Source organism: Benincasa hispida, chromosome 5, assembly GCF_027475165.1.
Source record: "Benincasa hispida cultivar pf3 chromosome 5, pf3_genome.v1.1, whole genome shotgun sequence".
NCBI lineage: Eukaryota > Viridiplantae > Streptophyta > Magnoliopsida > Cucurbitales > Cucurbitaceae > Benincasa > Benincasa hispida.
The window spans coordinates 13834370-13843471 of NC_143482.1; the positions used below are offsets into that span (position 1 = coordinate 13834370).

The 9102-nt window shown below is 32.8% G+C and overlaps 1 long non-coding RNA gene across 1 annotated transcript; it reads left to right on the forward strand.

Moving 5' to 3' along the window:
- The first annotated feature begins 1984 nt into the window (after positions 1-1984).
- Positions 1985-7807, forward strand: LOC150035919 (uncharacterized). The gene is made up of 2 exons (XR_016529618.1): positions 1985-5201; positions 5315-7807. It is a non-coding gene; the product is annotated as an uncharacterized LOC150035919 (long non-coding RNA).
- The last annotated feature ends 1295 nt before the right edge of the window (positions 7808-9102 follow it).

Here is a 9102-nt window from a genome sequence, read left to right on the forward strand (position 1 = left end):
CTAAATTATAACAATGTAAGACAAAATTATAGTTAAAAGAATAGCATAATTTGATCTTTTAACTCTAATATTTATAAATATACGCTTCTATTATAAAAGTTAGAGATTTGAATCTAAAGGAAGAAAGAAATCATAATCTAAGCTTAGAAATCATTTTTCTTTTGAAAAACTCAAAAATATTGAGAGCCACAAGAGTAGAATCTGTGGGCTGCCAAACTATGTGCCTAGAAAAGAAGAATTCAAAACCATCATTGATAAATAATAATAATAATAAATAAATAAATAATAATAAAAAAAAAACTCACCAACACATTGAGTTGTTTTTAAATTTAAAATATCATTGCCATTTGATAGGCCACAAGTTATTTTCTAAGTCTATCCTTTTGATTTTGTTTCCTATCTATTTTCAATTGTTCTATTTTTTTTTCTTTATTTTACAAATTTTTAATTGCTGAAGTAATCTTCAAAATGAGTAATTGCAATAAGGTTATTGTTGTTTTTATAAAAAACATTCAGTCACTACGTGCATCATCTTTATAAATTGTAATATTATATTCATGTTGAATATCTTCCCACATAAATATCATTATTATTATTATTATTTAATCAATTTCGATAAAAAAACAAATTTTGAAAATCTAAATGTAAGATTCATTGAAAACACAGTGACTATAAATTGGACAATTAAAAATACATAGACTAAAATCAAACAAAAATATAATATATGGACCAGAATGATATTTTAACTCATTTTTTTTAGTATACGTTTCATAATATTGGCCACATGATTTTGATTTAACATCCAAATGATTCCAAAACCCTAAAGAAACAAAATGTAATATATATATATATATATATATATTTATCAATTTTCTTACCTCCTTTGTCTTAAATTAGAAAGAATATTTTGTCTTCTCAAGAAAAATCTTGTGTTTGATTTGTTTGCACGTTCTTTCAGATCAATCTAATGTCGAAAAATTGATGTTTCACTGCAACCATCAATGAGCTTTTAATTAATGTTTGTTCTGGTATGTATCTTTTTACATGATGGGATTTGATAACCTTGATAGAAAGTCATAGATTTTTATGTTTGTTTCAAAAGAAAATTTAGGTCTACTTTCTACTATTATTTAAAAAAAAAAAAAAGCCAAAATTTAAAAAGTAAAAAAAATAGTTATAATGTATTTTTGTTTTTAGAATTCGACTTAAATTTCAAGTGTTTTTCAATAAATGTGAGAACCATATTATGAAATTAGGAGAAAACATGCATAAATTTCAAAACTTAAAATCTAAAAACAAAATTGTTCCTAAACAGGATCTTAATTATTGAATTTTGATTGTGTGTTACAAAAACTTATTATCACTGGTTATAAGTAATTTTGTAAAGGTAAATTGTAGAAAACTCGTCTTTCATACATTTCAAAAACTGAGAAAATGTACAAAATATAACACAATACTCAACCATCATGTGATGATGATTAAACCAGCTATTAAGATGGTAATTAGTATTTTATCTATTAGATTGTCGATTTTGTTGAGATTGACAGATAAATAATAAACTTACATTTATAATTTAAGTCATTTGTCGAAATATTACCCCCTACCATGTTTGCCTTTTTAATTAGCATTAATAGAAAATTTACCACTCAACTTCAAGAGAAATTACTTGAGAAGACCGCTACAGTGAGACTACTAGTGATAGCACCCAAAATGTGCTATCTAGCTCTCCTTAATTCAGGATGGTACTAGGATTTTATATGTTTATTATGTTATTTTGTAAGTATTGAGCATACTAGAGGTAGAATTGACCATTTGGAGTCATTTGGGGTTGATTTGAAGCAATTTAGAGTTAACTTACCAAAGTGCCCCTAGAGCTAGCTGAATTACTCTCCACCAAGCGTAGAGCTACGCTTAAGGGCAGTAGGAAGATGATTGATGCAACGTAATTACCCTAGCCTTAACTGCATCATCATGCTCATCAGCATAGCGTAACAATGCTACCATCAACGTAGCTATGCTACGAATATTAACGGAGAAAACGTGCGCGCCGGTGAGAGCATAATACTTAGCATCGCAACGCTGAGACGTTATGCTGCGATAAGAAAAGCTAGTGTAATTATGTTGTGTTCTAGCATTGTTACGCTGCGCCCAGTCTATAAATACTTTACTTCGATTTTTATTCAAGGGAGAGGAGAGATTAACTGATTTTTACATCATTAGGCTTGATTTTGGCCATTCTTGGCAAAAACCCATGAGATTTCTTCTTATTTTGTTCTGTAATCTTTATTTTGGCGTCGGGATTCATGTATTGAGGAATAGCTAAAGGCTCAAACATTGTTTTGAGGCTTGTTGGGATTCATGTATTCATAACGGTTTAATGAGATTTTTTTTTGTAATGTTCTTGAGTTCTCTGTATATATGTTTTGTATTTCTTGATTAAATTTCTAGGATGAACATGCTTGTAGATTTAATTGACAACTAAATTGTTAATACTTGCATGTTTGTTCGCCCCACGCTATGCATGTTGTAGGTATCCGTAATTGTATTAATGGCATGCTTAATTTGAGTAGCAATAGGTTTTAGTTATGGTTATGGTTTTGATTGCAAGTTTTTCTAGGATCACCCAATAACGAAAGATGACGAAACCTAGGGAATAGAAGTGCATTAGATTATATTTGGCCAATTTAATCTAATGTTCTAATCAATCTCAATGTTCAAAGTGATTAGCTAAGTGAATAGGCTTGCGTGACAACACTTAGTCAATTTAGGATCTGACATATGCACTGGTTTTCCTTAGGGAGTTTGTCTGGCTTTTTCAGACATTTGATTAGGCTTAATAATTAGATAATCCATGAACTATGAATGATAATTAATGAATTATTCTATAGGAAGCCCAACAATCTCTAACATGGCGAAGGTAATCTCGTGTATTTCTCTCTTAATCTATTTTATTTTCTACACTTTAAATTCATGAAATTTAGTTTTCCTATCAACCCAATCTCAAAACCCTCCATTTTTACTGTTTTCCTAAGATTAATTTAACTCTAAGTAGTTTTATCTTAGGCTCCCTGTGGTTCGACTCGATCTTGCCACTAAGACTACTTGTTAGTTGAAGTGTTGGATTGTGAAAATAAATATTATTTGATTGGTAGAAAGCATCAACAACTTTTTTCCTCCCATCAAATTGACGCCGTTGTCAGGGAGCCAATTAATTTCTCTTTGTTAAATTTATCTTGTAAACTTTAAAAACCCCAAAACGATATTTTTTTGTGTCTACTTGTTTCTATTATGGCAGATGAACAACACATTTATTATGCGCTTCATGCGAAGAAATTCGCTTATCGGGATGAAGAAGAGGTATGAGAAATTCCTGAGCTTAGAAGTCAAGTATCTAAACTAACCTCTTTTGTTCAAGATTTGTCTACTAGGAAATTGTAGAATTTTGAGACATGCAAAGTATGTTTGCTTTAAGGTCATTGATTCGAAGCATGTCCTCAGCTATTGTGTGGCTTTAGGCATAATGCATGTCCCCCTTGGGAGATGCCTAGTCTAATCTCTACATTGATGCATGCTTCTTCTGATAGCTCAGATATGTCATTAGAGGAATTGGTTAGGGATTTTTCTAAAACCTCTTATGAGTTTTCACAGAAACTGCATAAGTAACAAGAGTTCTTAAGCTTTCAGCAGAACAACCTCTATTTCAAATCTAAGGCTAGAACTGATCTCAGAGTCTGAGTGACCTAGTTGCTCAGATTGTTAAATCAGTTGGGAGGCGAGATGAACCATTGTTGCAGCCATCCTCTAAGACTACTGATGGGGTAGGAGTGAGGTAGCTGACATCAACTGCCATGTTCATGTTGGAATTGGTGTTCTAATTCTTCCAGAGTCTCGTAGTTTGTAAACTGTACACATTATTATGAATCAAATAAGAGTTATTTTATTTGGCATTTACTCATATCTAATAAACAAAACTCCATGGTTATTGTATGAAAACTAAAGCATGTATATGAGATATACAAGTGGATCATGCCTTAAGTGATAACCTAAAAAGGTTTGTAGTATAAGGATTAAATAGGGATACTTGATCCTGGTGGCACTATGGATACGACCTGCTTTGTAGAGATTTGCAAGTGTTGTGGACTACAACATATGGTAGATCCTGACCATTCATGTGGAGACATGCGAGCAAAGGTGTCATATACAAAGAGTTTGTATAAGACTGGACCACGAGATGAATAGTCTCTTTATATAACGTCGTTGATACTTGAGACTTACATCTCACCTAAACAACCATACGTGACATGACCTCAATCCTGAGTGTTTTGAAACTCCTGCCTTTGAGGGAGGTCCTTTGATTAGTATGGGTGAGAGTAGCCACATTGCCAATTCAACACGCCTACCTTTTTGGAGATTTTTCTGATTTAGGAGCTGGGAACTCAGTTACACAAGATGAAATTCACTCATTCCCCAAAGCAGGGGTAAGTAGATAGATTGTTCCTTTAAAGTAAATATAATATGGTAAGTTGGTTATCATATATATATATATAATAATATTAATTATTGGATAATTATATCTTTTTCTCTAATAACCAATTGAATGGGAGGTTATTGGTGGTTTTATGATAACCGTGAGATAAAAGGAAAAATGTTTTCCTAATTTTAGTAGAGTTTCTATTCTCAAAAAGAACTCATAGATTACTGTTAAGTGAATTAGTTTTCACTAAACAATAGCTAAAAGAGAGACTAAACGATCATGGAATGTTACTATACGATAGTTCACTCAACTGGACATAGCTAAACAATCGCGGGGCATTTGCTATACGATAGGTTGCCTTCGTCTAAACAATTGAACATTTGTCTATATGATAGACTTCTTCTCATCTCTTACTTGCTCAATTGTCTACATGATTTTTATTCCTCCGGTATCTTCCTCTAACCAAGTTCACACAGAGCTCACACTTCTAGATTCTCACACCGAGAAAACCAAGGTAGCCATTGTGGTGGTGTCCTCACTCAACTCGACTAAGTTCGAGGTTTTGGAGGTTGTTCATGGAGTTCTTGATCTTGTAGATCGTTGAATTCGTGATTGCTAATTGATTGTGTTGTGTTGCGATCATTGTGTTCGAGTTTTCATGCGTTGTCGTCTTGTAGACTGAACGAGCGTTTGTGATCGAGGGAATTTGAAGCATGAGTCTTCAAAGGTATGTATAATCTTTTTCTTCATCTCATTGTTGAACATACTGTAATTTCGTATTGTGTATGACCTATAAGTTTCTGTTTCTTGTACTGTAATTGTGTATGTTCAATTTCGAAGAAATTTGGAGCGATCATTTCGCTACTCATGGAAATCTTCATGTCTGATTCCTTCAGTTCAGTACCTGATTCCTTAGTCTTTAGGCCAAGGTAAGATGATGGAGAATCTTATAATTTATGAACTTGTTAATCGTTCTTCTCAGTGTCTGCAGGAATTTCTGGAGTCTCACCTGGAGACCTACGCTCCACTACAAGTGGTGGGTGACTTAGTCGTCCAGCTTACAGGTTCAGTACCAACACTGGAGAGTCGACCACAACTACCCATCATCTGTGCCACTGAGGCCGAGCTCAATAGGGGATTTTATTCATCAAGCGACAACAAGAATGCATACCTTCCTTCATGTCCTAAAGAAAAGTCTTGTTCTGCTCTTCCCTCTGGCATCTCTTTTATTTTTTTAATATTGCTCATCTCATCCTCACGAGTCTGAGTCTTTATTTTTAGTTGAGTCGGTTGAGTTTGGTTTTATTTTTCCAAAAACATAAAAATTCAAAAATATTTCTGACTCTGGAGCTCTTGAACACTTCAAAAGCTTACTTCCCTTAAGCAGCTTCGTGGATTCAAGGAAGAAAGGGACTGAGAAATATTATAATATTTATGTACTTTGACAGGAAAACAACGTCGAGCAACCGATGTTAAAAATTTACGCTTTCTAGAGGCAGCCAGGTGACAAATCTTTTATTGCTTTTTTTTTTATTATTATTATTGATTTTTAGCTTAGCTTTTTGTTTTTCTTTTCTAGGCCCCTCCTTTGCCTAGAAAAAAAAGGAATACCATATGAAGTTATAAGCTCTCTTATTGCCATCCAATATGTCAAATTTTAGGAAAGTTTTTTGTTTATCTTTTTTGTCCCATGTTTTTGTATTCTTTATCACATTGGGGATAATGTTAGATTTTAAGTTGAGGGTGAGGTATGTTCGTGTTCTGGTTGGAGCCTTTGAGCATCTAAGCTATGGCTATTTTATTTATATGCTTTATATGCATGTTTGCTCATGTTAAGTGGTTCGCTATGATGACTAGTCTATGACACACGTACTCCCTTGTGCTTTTAATTTGTATGACATGATGTTTGATAAGAACAATTATGATTTTTAGCTCTTTTTAAAAAAGTTTCTTACTTCTCATGCACGCTTAAGTGGTTTGCCTAAATTAGGTCTTAGATACTTAGAATCGTATTACTTAGCCTATATTTTTGTTGTCACTCCGATAGGCCCCACTAATTAGAAAGTTTCTTGCATGATGGGTTGTAATGTAATATTGAGGAAGAAAAATGATTTATATGTCTGCTTTAAAAAGAAATCGATTGATATATATTTGAACTGAAAAGAAAATATTATAAAAAAAACTTGTAATGTTATGCATGACAAGGGGTAAAAAAAGCTACCTTGCTGTGATTAGTTAGGACACTTGGTAGAAAAGAGTGAGTATAGTTCCTTACAGTCCTGTTTGAAAGCCAATACTCCTAGGCAAAATAAATGCAAGTTTAGGGATCATTAGAGTTAAATTCCAGGTACCTTAGTTGAAATATTACCGTCTTGATTGTTTTGGTGCTTGATGGTTGATGCATGAGCCAGTATAGGGGAAAATAAATTGAGGGTCATTTAAAACCATTTCGTGCTATTAGGACTTAATTAGAAGGACTTTGAACTCACCCTTGCATGAATAAGTCCAGAATTAATTTAAAATTGTGCTTTATTAATTTATTATAATTTGATTTCGTTGTGAGTGCAAATTAAATCCTAGGAGATTGTTGAGGCTTGAGTAATGAACCATGCAATTTGAGTGAGCATATCATTTGTATGAATGTGTTTATTTCTACCTTGTTTGAGGATGATCAAGAATTATGTTGGGGGTGTTTGATAGCACAAAAAAATGTGCTATCTAGCTTCGCTTAATTTGAGAGTTAATTTGAGCATCCGGGCTTCAAATGAGATAAATTACCAGAATGCCCCTAGAGTTAGCATAATTACTCTCCACCAAACATAGAGCCAAGCTCAAAGGCAGAAGGAAGATGATCGACACAGTGTAATTACCCTAGCCTGACACTGCATCATTACGCTCAAAGACAGAATGCAACATATCAAGGTAGTACAACAACGATGCCACCAACGTAGCTATGATACAAACTTTGACGGAGAAAAAACGCACATACTGGCGAGAGCGTAACACTCAATGTCACAACATTGAGACGTTACACTATGATAAGAAAAAGCTATGCTATATAAGAGCTTCGTTATGCTACACCCTGTCTATAAATACTTTGCTTTGATTTTAGGTCAAGGGAGAGGAGAGATTAGCTGATTTTTATACCGTTAGGCTCAATTTTGGTCACTTTTGGCCAAATCCCATGAGATTTCTTCATATATTGCTATGTAATCTTTATTTCGGCATTGGAATTCATGTACTGATGAACGGCTAAAGGCCCAAATGTCGTTTAGAGGTTTGTTGGACATTTTTTATGGTTTAATGAGATTTTTATTGTAATGTTCTTGAGTTCTCTGTTTATGTTTGTTTTCTATTCCTTGATTAAAATTTCTAGGATTAGCATGCTTGTAGATTCAATTGACAACTAAATCGTCAATACTTGTATGTTCGTTCACCCCTCGCTATGCATGTTGTAGATATATGTAATTGTATCAATAGCATGCTTAATTTGAGTAGTAATAGGTTTTAGTTATAGTTATGGTTTTGATTGCTAGCTTTTCTAGGATGACGCAGTAACGAAAGACAAACGAAGCCTAGGGAATAGAAATGCGTTAGGTTAGGTTTAGCAAATTTAATCTAATGTTCTAATCAATCCTAGTGCTTAATGTGATTAACTAAGTGAATAGGCTTGCGTGCTAACACTTAATTTAAGAATCGACATCCGCGTTGGTTTTTCTTAGGAAGTTTGTTTGGTTTTTTCTGACATTCGATTAGGCTTGATAATTAGATAATCCATGAACCTTGCATGATAATCAATGAATTAGTCCATAGGAAGCCCAACAACCTCTAAATCGATGTAGGTAATTTCTTGTATCTCTCAATCTATTTTAATTTTTGTACTTTAAATTCATTCAATTTAGTTTTCCTGTCAACTCAATCTCAAAATCTCTCGTTTTTACTGCTTTCCAAATATTAATTTATCATAGGCTCCCTATGGTTCACCCGATCTTGCCACTAAGACTACTAGTTAGTTGAAGTGCTAGATTGTGAAAATAAATATTATTTGATTGGTAGAAAGCCTCAACAACTTTTCTCCTAATCAACCAGTTTTACATCATTGAATGTATGAAAGAAAAGTTGTAATAGTATCTTGAATTTTATATGTTCATTGGTTATTAAAAGCATACATGCAAACTTTTGTATCTATATCCAACAGTCATGACAAGGTTATCACCTAATTATATAATTTAAAACTCCACCAGCACAACATATATATACAATTTTGTAAAGTTGAATAGAAACATTTAGGAGGAAACTGCTCAATTTATACTATAAGTTTAACGTGACAATTATTTTTACCATAAACTTTCAATTCCATCACACTGCACTTAAACCTTGATGATTGGTAAGTTTTGTAACTTCTATTGAATGTGAAAAAATATTGTGATTTTCACCTTCTAATAAATTATTTAAAAATATTGTGATTTTCACCTTCTAATAAATTATTTATTTGAAGGATCATTTGAAAAATATTCTCATCAACATTGAATATATTATATAACATATGAGTGATAAGAAAATGATAAGGTTTCAAAGAAGAATATCATTGGAGAGTAGGATTTTTATTGAAATTTGTGCGTTTTGGT